Source organism: Lycium ferocissimum, unplaced genomic scaffold (genome assembly GCF_029784015.1).
Source record: "Lycium ferocissimum isolate CSIRO_LF1 unplaced genomic scaffold, AGI_CSIRO_Lferr_CH_V1 ctg1950, whole genome shotgun sequence".
Classification (NCBI taxonomy): domain Eukaryota; kingdom Viridiplantae; phylum Streptophyta; class Magnoliopsida; order Solanales; family Solanaceae; genus Lycium; species Lycium ferocissimum.
Window position 1 is genome coordinate 101,724 of NW_026718454.1, and position 15,081 is coordinate 116,804.

Sequence of the window (15,081 nt, forward strand, 5' to 3'; positions counted from 1 at the left end):
TGAGGAAGTGTTGTATATAAGTGTATATGGGGTTGTGTTGAAATTATTGTTATGAGTGATTATGAAAGGGAATTTTTGGGATTAAATGGAGCCTCCTAATTGTGGTATTGTTGATAATGTCATTGTTGATTGGCGGTTGTTTTGGAATTTGGTAGAAGTAGATGAAATAGGGGAAATGCTGCTCAATTTTCTAGCTCACAAATTATACTAGTTTGAACTTAAGAGTGTCCTTGAGGCCTAACCTTGGCATGAACCCTATTGAATGTAGATCCTTCGGGCTTTAGAGGAGAACGTAAAGTAGTTAAGAAGACATAAAGGTATGTAAGGTTAACCCTTCTTTCTTAAGGCATGATTCCATTGTTGTGAACCTATACATGAAATTCATAATGTCTTCCATGATGACTTCATTCCTAGAAGTGCTAAAGCTCGTAGTTCTTGATACTCCTATGATACCATTAGTCTCATCCTACGATAGTTGGTCTTTTAAGGAAAGATATAGTGATGAGAATGATGATGTTGCTTTTACTTGTGTAATCATATATACATAGATGAAGCAATGTTGTGACACCGAGCCTATATGGCCGGGTACGATATCTATTGCGCGCACACCATTGATCAGTTGGGTACGGATAACACCGAGCCTTGTTATGGCCGGGTACGGATGACCCCGAACGTACACGGTTGGGTATGGTACTACTAAATGTATATGTGTATGTATGGAAGGTCTTCTTTAGAAAAAGGGTGAGTAAGTATGATGAACGTCTTAAGAGGTATAAATGGCACTTCTATCTTATGCTATCCTTTTATCTTCTTATAATGTTACTACTTATGCCTTATATACCCAGTTCATTGTTCGTACTGACGTTCTTTTTGTTTATGGACGCTGCGTTTATGCCCGCAAGTGGACAGGGAGACATACTCGACCCTTAGGCTGCTTCATCAGAGATTGCCTAGCGAAGCTCCATTTGATTCGGAGCTGCAGCCGTTGGTACTATTCTTTTGTGTAAATACATGGGCATGGCGGGGCTGTGTCCCGTCTTTATGATGTTACATACTCTTTGTAGAGGCTCGTAGACAGTTGTGTATAGCTAGATATCTCTCAGCCTTGTTGGCTCATATTTTGTATATTATTTTGATGGCCTTGTCGGCTTGTGTATATGTACGGGCGTAGTTGATGATGTTGATATAAAAGTGCCTTAGTCCGTTGGAATTTGTCTTATTGATGCATAGGAATTGCGAGTTAGCCATGTGGCTCACCTAGAGAGGTTGTTTCCCAAGGACTCCGAGTACTTAAAATAAATTATGGGAGGTAAAAAATTAGGTGTCAACACACATATCTGGTAGTACGCTTTACTAGCTGCCTTATTAAAAACCTTATCAGGAAAACCCAAATGAGACAAAACCTTGGCTAAGGGAAAAAGAGTACATCGCGTATTTTACTCCCCCCGATTAAAGCATCACATAGCTCTTGAAGACGATACACTCCGATCTTGTATACCAACTTATCATATCTTGAGGTTGGCAGAGCCTTTGCGATCAGATCTGTCAAATGATCCTTTAACGAACTGGTTGATCATTTACATCTTCATTCCTTAGATAAAGTTGCATCATCTATATTATTATAAAAGCATGAATATAAATGTTGGTTGACCAAAATATCCTTTAAATATTGAACGACTCTTATACCCTTACTATTTAATTAATTTGAACAACAATATAGAAGAAAAGGTCATAACTGGCATAATACACATTAAGTTGAAAATTGTATCCTATTAGTATTAGTAACTTAACTCACGGTAGACATTAGGATTAAAAATTGTAGTAGACAAGAAAAACTTACGATAATTCTATAAAAAATGAATCACGGCAATAAGCTAGCTCTAATCCTATTTGTCCTTTTACATACTTAAACCCAAAAACCTAAATTAACGTTAACACATATTCCTTTGATTATAAAATGTTCAGTTAGAACTTGGAAGCATGTGCCATGAACTTTTGTCTTTAAATTCAAGATTGAAATCTAACTCTTATTAAGATATGAAAACAAAAATGTTACTTCCTCTGTTTCAATTTACGTGCCACTTTTCATTTTCCTACAGTCAATTTGTTTAATCTTTGTAACTAAATTGGACTAGATCAATTCAATATTTTAATATTAAAATTTAGATATTTAAAAACTATCTGAAAAGTACTATAAGTTGCATTTCTTCTCATGCCAATATGATGAGAAAACACATTTTAAAACGTTGGTCAAAGGTTTCAAAGTTTGCATCTCGAAAAGCAAAAAGTGCCACATAAATCGGGATAAAGGAAATATAATGTTACCAACAGTGGCGGATCCAGGATTTTCATTCAGGGTGTTCGGAAAAAAAAAAAAAAAAAAAGCTAAATATACACTGTAATTTTTTGCTGAGGGTGTTCAAAAGTTAATATATGCACATAAATACAGAATATTTACCCTATATATACACTGTAATTTTTTGCCGAGGGTATTCGGGTCACTTACACGTAGATCCGCCCCTGGTTACCAACGCTTTGCTCATGTTATTCCTCTATCTTAACCGGTCATCTGAATTTTGAAAAAATTAAATTAGTTGGTTTTATAACTTTAGCAATACGTATATATACAATATACAAATTCTGACGAAATATCTTTCTTTAGTGTACTATTGAAAAAGGCAAAATTAGCAAAATCTTATCGCATCGAACAATGTAAACAATACCATGCTCACTCAGTATTTCATCACATGCTCAACAAATGGTGAAGAATTCCTAGAGGATTATGTCTGGACACGGACAAAAAGAAAAAAGAAAAAAAGATCTGTAATTGGTCAAATTGTTACCACTAAGGAATTTAATTTTCACTCTCAAAGCTTCTTTTCTTTAATATACTAGACGGCCTAGCCCAACACTTTAGATTATAGTGCATCTATGTATATGTAGTTGTGTTTGAATAGTGATTATATATATATATATATATATATATATATATACATACAAAACACGATTAATATAACGTTGTAGTTTGTCTTCGTATCTAAAACTTTATTATATTAATGTTTGCTACGAATACAAAATCGGCAAATTTATTAATAGTTTTTTAAAAGAGAAGACTTGTTTAAAAAGAAACTATTTTCCTCTCTTTGAGATAAAACAATAGCAATATTTAAGCATCGCTGATACTTTCAATTTTAATTCGATTAATTTAAAGGTGTAAAATACTTATTATTTTTAATCAAATTTTGATTTGGATAATTATAATTCAAATTATTACATTAATTTTACATGTTTAAAACGAAACAAAGTAGAAATTGATTTTCTATTTAAACGAAGAAATACTATTTTTTAATTTTTGGTAAATATTCTCGGTTTAGCTCATTACTTGTCATGTTGTCTTTTGCATGATTTTTAAGAAAATGTCGATTAGAATTATAATTTGACATTTACCTTATTCATTATTTGATCTCGATTTGATTTTTTTTTTTACGACATTAATCTCTTTTCACATTTATTAGAGTAAGAATAAAAATAAAAAAGTATTTAAATTCTATCTTATTTTAAAATATAAATATTTTAAGTATATTTATTTTAGTAAACATAACAAATAAATGACATGACGGAATAGCAAAAAAAAATTGTATGGTTTGACTACTTAACCTTTTGAAGAAAAGCAATTTCATTTGTTCGCACTAATGGATTGATACGCACGTGGCAATGAATCCATCATTATTGACTTAATGAGATACTTTGAAAATTATATGAATATTGTTTGATTTTTTAATATGGGGTGCACTTCTTTTTTTTCGACATTATTAATTTGCAATATGTATATATATATATATACACACACTATGTTCAAAACACGATTAATATAACATTGTAGTTTGTGCTCCGTATCTAAAACTTTATTATATTAGTGTTTGCTACGAATACAAAGTCTGCACTTTTTTTTTAACATTATATTTTTTTTAATATGGGGTTCACTTTTTTTTTTTTTTTTTTGATATTGCTTGATTTTGTTAATATGGGGTCCACTTTTTTTTCTTCCTTTTTTTGTTTTTTTTTTATTGCTCGGTGTTATTTAGTATGGGGCCCACACCTCCTTTTTTTTTTTAAGGGACAACGGACGACAAAGCATGGGCCTAAACCCATGCTTTATATGGTTTCTTCTTTTTTTTTATTTTTTTATTTTTTATATTGCTTGGTGTTGTTTCGTATGGGGCCCACCCTTTTGGACATTATTAGTTTAATTATTTTTATGCATATAATATATATATATATATATATATATATATATATATATATATATATATATATATATATATTCAAAACACGATTAATATAACATTGTAGTTTGCTCTGTATCTAAAACTTTATTATATTAGTATTTGGTACGAATACAAAGTTTACAACTTTTTTTTTTTTTTTTACATTATTTGTTTTTTTTAATATGGGATTCACTTATATATATTCAAAACACGATTAATATAACATTATAGTTTGTGCTCCGTATCTAAAACTTTATTATATTAGTGTTTGCTACGAATACAAAGTTTACACTTTTTTTTTTTTTACATTGTTTGTTTTTTTAATATGGGATTCACTTTTTTTTTTATATTGTTTGATTTTGTTAATACGGGATCCACTTTTATATATATATATATATATATATATATATATATATATATATATATATATATATATATATATATATATTAATATAACATTGTAGTACGTGATCCTTTGTTATATTAGTGTTTGCTACGACTACAAAGTTTACACTTTTTTTTTTACATTGTTTATTTTTTTAATATGGGATTCACTTATATATATTCAAAACACGATTAATATAACATTATAATTTGTGCTCCGTATCTAAAACTTTATTATATTAGTGTTTGCTACGAATACAAAGTTTACACTTTTTTTTTTTTACATTGTTTGTTTTTTTAATATGGGATTCACTTTTTTTTTTTTATATTGCTTGATTTTGTTAATACGGGATCCACTTTTTATATATATATATATATATAATAAATATATATATATATATATATATATATATATATATATATATATTCAAAACACGATTAATATAACATTGTAGTTTGTGCTCCGTATCTAAAACTTTGTTATATTAGTGTTTGCTACGACTACAAAGTTTACACTTTTTTTTTTTACATTGTTTGTTTTTTTAATATGGGATTCACTTATATATATTCAAAACACGATTAATATAACATTGTAGTTTGTGCTCCGTATCTAAAACTTTATTATATTAGTGTTTGCTACGAATACAAAGTTTACATATATATATATATATATATATATATATATATATAAATACACGATTAATATAACATTGTAGTTTGTGCTCGTATCTAAAACTTTGTTATATTAGTGTTTCTTAATACGACTACAAAGTTTACACTTTTTTTTTTACATTGTTTATTTTTTTAATATGGGATTCACTTATATATATTCAAAACACGATTAATATAACATTGTAGTTTGTGCTCCGTATCTAAAACTTTATTATATTAGTGTTTGCTACGAATACAAAGTTTACACTTTTTTTTTTTACATTGTTTATGGGCCCACAATTTTTTTTTTTCAAAAATTGGAAAACGGATATATATATATATGTGTATAAGTATTTTAAGTATGTTGTTGTACAATAATTTCATTTGCTCTCACTAATGGGTTGATACGCATGTGACAATAAATCCATCATTATTGATTTAATTGTTTGATTTTCTAAGCATTTTTGTATTTTAAGTATGTTGCTGTACAATAATTTCATTTGCTCCCTCTAATGGGTTGATACTCATGTGGCAATGAATCCATCATTATTGATTTAATTGTTTGATTTTTTTAAGCACTTTTTTTTTTAACATTGTTTGTTGATTTAATTGTTTGATTTTTTTTTTGTTTGTTTTTTTAATATGAGATTCACTTTTTTTTTTATATTGCTTGATTTTGTTAATATGGGATCCACTTTTTTTTCTTGTGAGTTTGGATGTGGTGGGTTCCACTTGTTTTTCTTCTCTTTTTTTTTTTTAATTACTGGTTGGTGTTTAATATGGGACCCACAATTTTTTTTAAATATTAGTAGTTGTTTAAAATATGTGGGCCACAATTTTTTTTTAAATATTAGTAGTTGTTTTTAAATATTAGCAGTTGTTTAAAATATGTGGGCCCATATTTTAAAAAAAAAAATATTAGTAGTTGTTTAAAATATGTGGGCCCACAATTTTTTTTGGGCCCACAAACGGACGACAAAAAAGTGCCCAAACTTACCTTTCTATATAGTAGTAATTTTGATAATTTCTTCTATTTATCCTCTTTTCTTGAATAATGCAGCAAATCCTAGAAAAGCTGAAAGATATTGTTTAAGATTATTGTTGTATCATGTCGGAACCATTTTCATTTGAAGACTTACTCACTGTTAATGGAAGAACATGTGACACATTCAAGAAAGCTGCAAAAGAAAGAGGATTATAAGAATCAGATAATAGTATATCTGAATGCTAATGATAGACAGTTCTTTTCCAACTGTCATTAGCTCTCCGAAATTTATTTGCAAATAATTGGTTCATTGTAATCCAACGGACGATAGAAAATTATGAGATACATACTACAATATGTCAGATGACTTTAGAAGGATACATGGCAGTTCACCAGATACCCAACTGCAATGCATGCTAAAGAGCATTAATTATTTCCTAGAGAGCATTAGTAAAGTCTTTGAAAAATCTGATTTGCCTAAACTTGAACAGTTATCGAGATAATAATGTTATATCATAATAGAGAAATTGTTGAAGAAAAGGCCATCACAAGTACCTCAGGAAGTCTTTAATGCACAATCAAAGCTCCTGAACAAGAGTAAGCTTTCAAGACTATATTGCGAAGAAAACGACTCTGGTAGAGCGGATCGTTCTTTGTGGATAGCCCTGGAGGAGCTCGAAAAATATCTATATATCTTGCATTACTTGCTAATCTCATATCAAAAGGCATGATAGTGTTAGCAACATCAAAAAGTGATATAGCAATATCAACAAGTGGTGTAGCGAAAATAATTTTACCAAAAGATCGTAAGACTCACTCTAGATTCGACATACCTCTTCAAACAATAGAAACAACAATCACAGATATGTCAAAGCAGAGTGGTGGGTGCAAAATTGATAATAAATGCAAATTTGATATTATATGAGATGAAGCGCCTATGGCAAAGTGACAGACAATCGAAATAGTTGACATGCATTTTAGAGATAACCATTTGGTGGAAAAGTAGTAACTTCTGGAGATGATTTCCATCAAATACCACCAATAGTTCCAAAATTGACGAGAGTGGATACTATAACACTAGCTTGGTAAATTCATACTTATGGCCTCAAATAAAAAAGATTCAGCTAACAAGAAATATGAGAGCACAAACAGACCTAGCATTCAGGGATTTCTTACTTCGTGCCAAAAATGGAAAAAATCATGCAACAAAAGAGGATTTGATCCTTCTTCCGTACCAATTGGGTGGGAAATCCAATAGTGATGGTACGGGTGAAATCACTTAATAAGGAAATATTTTCATCATTAAATGAAAATGAAAGTTGCGCAAAGTACATGACATAAAAAGCTATCTTAGCTATAAAAAATGAATACGTAGATAAACTAAATGAGATGTCCATTGGCAAGATCCTCGGTGAAAATCAAAACATTTCTCAGTTGCGACTCAGCAGAAGATGACATCAACAATTACTATCAGGAAGAATATTTAAATACTTTAACACCAAGTGACCTTCCACCTCAAAAGTCCATTGTCAAGTTTGTTGTTTCTTATGTATGTTAGAGACATCTCTATATATAATAGACAAAGTTAGAATTGATCTTCCCTTGCATACATGTTGGTTTTGGAAGAAATGTGTTCATCATGCTACTAAGAAATTTAGATCCGTCAACTGGCTTGTGCAATGGTGCAAGAAAGGTATATAGACGTTTTGGTAATAACATTATACATGAAAAATCATGACGGATTAATGAGTTTCCAAGCATCTGTTTATCCCTAAAATTCAACTGTCACCTCCAGAAAATGAAGAATATCTTTTTAAACTTTTCTATTTTTTTTATAGCACGCCTGTGCTTTGCAATGACAATGACTAAACCACGAGGCCAAACAACCCCAAGTGTTGGACTATATTTGCCGTAACAAGTTTTCGTACACAGACAACTTCAAGAGGAATATTAGTGTCAATAGTTATGGTCATCACGGAGCAACCAAAGTGTCCAAACGGGAATATACACAAAAAAAAAAAAAAAAAAAAAAAAAAAAACTTTGTTTATAGATAAGTCTTAGGTAATGTATGGTCATTGGTCACATTGCATATTACAAAACTATAAGCTCATAACAATATTATCTACCTTAACTAAATTGATCATTTTTACAAGTTTAAATGATGCTCAATCATTTTGAATACAAATATTATGCTAAAGTAATAACTTTGATTTCATGCACTTTAGATGATTTTGCATTTTTTTACTGTTTATATGTAGTTTTTAATAAATTAAACATAATGTGCCTTCGTATTAATAATTGACTGAACCATTACGTGGTGTTATTAACGTGCAACGCACGTTCATAGGAACTAGTCACTATATAATATTGTTGGAATCACGGTACATTCTTGACTTGCTTTATAAACTGTTGTTACCTTTCTATAATTTGATTGTCATGTAAAACAATATGGTATGACAGTAATCCTTCATGGAAATAGATAACATATTTGGATCGAACTCTTATGTCGATCAGATGAATCCCCTGCATATCAAAAACACTTGACAATATTTGTTAGGATAAACACATTCATATCAAGGCTTTTATCTGCAATATGCAATTGATCTTACTTCAATATCTCCACGTAGGAGTGAAACTATATCATGTCCATAGTTATAGTAAGATATTTAAATACATCAATTGCATAAATATATGGTACTACAGGACCAATATAATTTTCGCATTTCAACTTCTTTTAGCAGATAATTTACTGCTTTTGGAAACTCTTCAAGAGCTCCAATAATATTCAAGTCATCAACTTGCACAACAATATGAAAGATTCTGATAATCATAAAGAGACAACGGTAAACAGGGTCAAATCATAAAGAGACAAAGGTGACGGCGGTCACCTTTGTACCCTTCGTCAATGAATATTCACTAAGGTGATCAAATCACATTCACCTTAGCTGATTTAATCCATATAAGGATTATGAACAAGTTCCCCAAGAACTTATATATGCTTTAGCCATTTCGAATCATTCAGAAATTTTTGAATTTTATCAAGTAAGACATATAAACTGTGACAACATCCATTTAGTAGTTAAATGGTGTGACATCTTCTGATGTCTACTGCAGATCCAATAAGCTTTACTCTTACCAAGATGCATCATATCACTTGGTAATTATTTCTACGTCAGTATGCTTAAAGAGATGTAGAACTCAGATCCTTACAATCTTATACAATATTGTATTCGTATTGTATCAAAGAGATCGTCGATGAGATATCATTTTGTGTCGGTACCCGATTCGACATAACTTATTGAGATCTCATCACTTCATTATTTTCAGGTACCTGAACCTCCCATAAGGTTTCATAAAGTGTTATGTCGTAGGCTCTTCAAGAGAAAATTACCTCTTTATTACGATCATTTTGATCATTTGCTCCTCCCCTTTTTCAAGGATTATTACATTTGGAACCGATTGATCTACCATGCTCCATGCATGATGTAGACTCCGTCCTTCGTGGACAGAGCATTTTGCTGCATTTAAGTATGAAATAGTTGGTCAACAAATGTTTCAAGACGGACTTGAATTATCTGAGGATCATACTGATGATAATTCACAACATATTTCTTAGTTGCTTATTCTCTGCCCCTTATGTTAGAAAAACTAACATATATCTCCATTTTCTTTGGAAAATCCATCTGTGTGCATTGTGGTATATCTATTAATCATATACCGCACATCAAAAGCTATAAGATGGAAATATCTAGTTCCTGATCCTGAATCAATAATGAGGGGAGAATTTATCATAATTCATTGGTTTGAAGCATACAAATGTCGTTGCATGCAATATATCATATCTCAGACCAACACCTGAAGCTCTGTTCTCTAAAGCAATGATTTAGCTATATTATGGAGGCATCCAATGCCAAATCAGCTTAGATATAAACCAGCATTATCAAGATGAATTCTCTTGATTACATATTCTGAAAATTGTGCTTCCAACTCAATTATTATGAGCAAGCAACTTCGTAAATATCAAACTCGCTGGGGCTAACAATAAACATACACGCGATTGTCTCCCATATGCATCTATTTAAGACATCACATGTGTGCAAGGGCCCACATTTGCCTTTTATATTTTTCTCATATTTAGGAATTCAATCCCAACATTAGCCGGTATAATCAACTTATCAAAGAGAACAAGCAACACAAACAAATTCCCTCAAGAATCTTCTAGTTCTTCAATATGTTTCGAATACTCAATTAGCACATCAGATTTAAATCAGGACAACCAAAATGGTCAAGTCAACTGATAAAATTATCTGTACTAGTAAACTTCAAGTTTACCATGACGTGTGCTATTTTTTTTTCAAATCTTTAGATTTACTATAGCATGGGATTTTATGTCAATAAATTTCTGATTTGTTGTGGCATGTGATCCCATCATGCTCGGGTAACGTTTCATATACGTATTTCTTACCCGGTAACTTAGAGATATTCAATCTTCTAATCATTTATAGTCTCAATATGATAACCATTTTTCTCGCTAGTAAACTTGTGTTTACTACAATTTGTTTTCCGATCGTAATAATGAAGATCTAGGATAAATGGTGCTATCATATATAACCTCTTCGAGAGACTTCAATTTCAGATATCTACTACTCTAGGAGTAGATTTCAAGATTTCTACTACTTCAGGAGTAGAATTCAGAGTCTTACTACTTTGGGAGTAAGTTGTACGCTTACTACTTCGTATAAATCGCAGTATTTACTACTTCAGGAGTAAATATCAAAGCCTTACTACTTCAGGAGTAAAGCATAAAATATTTAGAATATTTCTTCTCAAAAACCTCTCCTGGAGGTGAGTCGTGATATCTTCACAACCAATTGCACATCTATATTGATAAGCTTTATTATTATCACATTCACTTGTGGAATGGATCCATATTTATAGTTTTTGTCAAAAAGTTCTCATTCTTCAGGAATGGAACACAATCATTTAAACGTGCCTTAAGCATATCAAATCGTGATAGCTTAGAAACTCTTTTAAGATATTGCTACTTTAGGAACAAATCGAGGCATACATATAATGTAGAGAATTTTTCTCTAACAAATCTTCAATTGTAGCCACGACAATGCAGAGGAAATATTGTCACTTTTAATGATCATATATTTCTTGCAAATTTTCATTTAGCCATTAAGGGATATGAAATTAACATTATAATCCCTCTTAACATTATTGTTCTTCAGGAACAAATTTGAGGCATAAATGATCCGGAACCAATTAGGTTCTCTCAGATCCAATGAAAACGTGTTTGGGGAAGGATGACCATCTTCAAGTGATCATACCTATTTTTCAAGTTATTTCACAACATAAGAGGATCTTTAATAGTGAGATATTTCAATTTCAAGCCCTCATTAAGGGGCAGAGAAATATCATTGCTTTAGCACGATCTTGATTTGATGCCTGATTTTTATCTTTGGTGGTGTTTGCCAGGCCCATTACATCAAGATACATTTCAGCATCAAGCCCTCAAGACGAAATTTTGCCCGATATATATCCAAGGAACAAATTCACATTTACTGCTTCATGAGAAAATCGACCTCATACATATAATATAGAGAATTTTTCTCTAACATATCTTTCAGAGTAAACCTGATTTCATAGCAATTGATGTTTTAGGAGCGAGTATGTGAAAGTACGAGAGGGGGGGGGGGTGAATTGTAAGCCTATTAAAAATCTAGTCGACTACTGTTTGGTTCTAGTCGACTGATAGCGAGACAGCCTGCACAAAAAATTGTTAGTCCTTCGATTTGCACAAGTATAAACCACAACAAATAGTAAGGGTGCGTAATATAATATGAGAGCAATAAAATAAATGACACCGGGAATTTTTTTATCTTTGGTTCTAACCAATGTGGTATCCTAATCCGGTCCCGCAAAAAAGAGGTTATCTCTTTAAGCTCTTTGTAGTTTGAGTTGAGTACAGCCTTTATGGTTTTCCTCGTTCACCACCAACGTTCACAAGGTTGGTTTTCACTCGCTCACCAACAACGAACAAGGGTTGGTTTTGACACGCTCACCAACAACACACAAGGTTGGTTTTTCACTCGCTCAACAACGACTCTTTGGTTTTCACTCGCTCACCAAATAAACGAACAATGACACAACCTCTCAATACAAAGCCTCACCAACTATACTATATCTCTCCTCTTTTTTTTTTGTTTACACAGTAAGTCACTCAGGATTACAATGCTTATGAAAAGTAGAGCAAAGAACTTGAGAAGGTTGAGATGAAAGTATAAGTGGCTGCGTACTGAACCAGTTCAATAATTCTTCTTTAAATGGTGGCTCGTCATGCTTCAAGGGATTTTGTCTTGATATGGTGAATCTTCTATTTGAAGTAGTATCTTCATTTCTTGATGGATTTTCACCTCAATTGATTGCACAAAATATTTGCTCCAAGGATTTTGCTGAACGTTCCTTCCTTGACCAATTGATAAATCTTCTTTCCTTCCATTATTGTTAGATCCTTGTGATGTTGGTCTTTCCTTACATAGTACAATGTAATAATAATCCTTGTGATGTCGGTCTTTCCTTACATAGTACAATGTAATAATTAATCTTTTTCTTAAAACGGCAATGCATTGTTGATATTGAATCTCATCATACGTGGTCCTTCATGTAGAGAATTAGATTTCCTTGAAAGCTTCTATTTAAGACTCATTGATTTTTCCATTTTTAGCTCCCTTGAAATTTGGCCACCATCCTCCTTGATCTTTTCCATTTTCATACCATAATATATGGCGTCTCGAGATTCATATTCAATTGACTTCCCCTAATTTTGTCCATAGAGAATATTCCCCGTATAATCAAAGCCAATCTTTAATTCCTTTTTCATCAATACAAGATTTTTAACTTTCCTTTCCAATGATTCTTTCTTCGTGTTGTACATTTGCTCTTTACATAGAAAATATTTCTTTCCTCGTAGTGAATCACTTTTCTTCCAAACTCGAAGCAAATGTATTCAAATTTAAGATCTAAATTTGAATACCTCTTCCTTTATAATATCTTCTTTTTCCAACATAACGAACATTCTTCCCATTAATTTCTCTAGACTCTTCTTCTGGCTTGTACAAATATGAGATCTTATTTAAGCAACCCAAGAGAATTTCAAGATCCTCTTCATTTCACCTTGGATCTTGATTTATATTAATTTGAATGTAATCACATTCGTCTTCTAGTATTTGCACTTTGATCACTCCGAACATGAACACTTTTGTGCACTTAAGAATTTTGGCATGTCTTGATACTCCATAGATTGTGGACCTTTCTTAAGTAACAAATTGATCTCGATCTTTTCCTTTTCTAGAATATTTTTCTTCCATAGGATCGTAGTAAATGTTCTTTCCATAATTCTTGCACCTTGATTTGAGTAAGTCTTTTTCTTCCACATTTTCTTCCGTAATTCCATCTCGTAATATCTTCTTTTTCATATTTGATTAGATATTCACAAAATCCTTCTTCATCAAATAAACCTGTATCAAAAACAAATTTACCACAAGTATATGTTCTTTTATTAATAATTATGTTGGTTTGTTATCATCAAAATTAATAGGTGAAACCTTGGACCTAATAGTATGAAGCATCATGATATATCAAATTCATAAGACAGTAATCAAAATTGCATCAACCATATTTTAGATGGCTTGGTACGTATTGCTCTTCAAGGCACAACCTGTGTCTTCTATTATTAATCAATAATAGTGCTTACCTGATACCTCCGACTTACTGTTTGTCCACTAAGTAATCATTAGTACTTAGAATTGACATATGCTAAGCCTCTTATTTCTCCAAAGATGTAAAATCTTTGATTTTCTTTGGGACGTTCAACCTGTTGGCATCACGAAGAATCCTTTAATTCGTTGATGAATACTATAAAAAATAAGCTCAGCTAGTTAGAATCTTGTGCTAATAATATGTTATGAAATAATATTAAAAGTACACGATAATAAGATTTAGCCAAAGAAGCTGGGAGGGTTAGAGAGATCCTATTGCTCTTTCAATTGATTACAAATTAACCGAATTGACTTCCAATTTATAGAAGAAAAGAAGCAGTTGCGAGGCTTTTCGTAAAGTTCTTTGCGAGGCTTTTAATTTCGCCGATAAGTTCGCGTGCTTGAGCTACTCGCAAGCTACCCTCGCTTGTGCTTACTCGCAGTTGCCGCTTTGATTGCAAGCTCGAGGAAGCCACCGCAAGGTTTTCGGGGAAAGCTCGCTTCGCAACCCTCGCTGCCGTATGAGCTACTTGCAAACCACCTGCTTGATTGCAAGTTTATCCAATGCAAGCTTATCTAGAAAATCGTGTAGTTGAATGGACATCCATAATACAGAGTATTTATAACACCATTTACGTAAACTGAAAAGGCAAGGCATTACGTCTCCCCCTTTTAAATGTTTTAACATATTCAGTACTACGCGTATTAGTATAGTTGTAGATATTTGTTTTATCATGCCTTAATCGAGAACACTTTATTTAAAAGAATTGAAATGTTACGAGGACCATTGATGCCAAAATTTCCCAAGACACCAACAACATAAAAGTTCAACTAGTTAACCAATTAGATTACTAAAATCCTCAAATCCTCTCCACATCTTGGCGCTAATTAAGCTGCGCCTCCACCTTTTAACACAGTTTGACACAAATTAGTTATCCATTAATTCTCTTAAAAAGGAAGTTTTCTCATGAAAAATAGAAAAAGGAAATGATCTATTATTTATACCTAACCTGGAAATGTGTTTTTCAG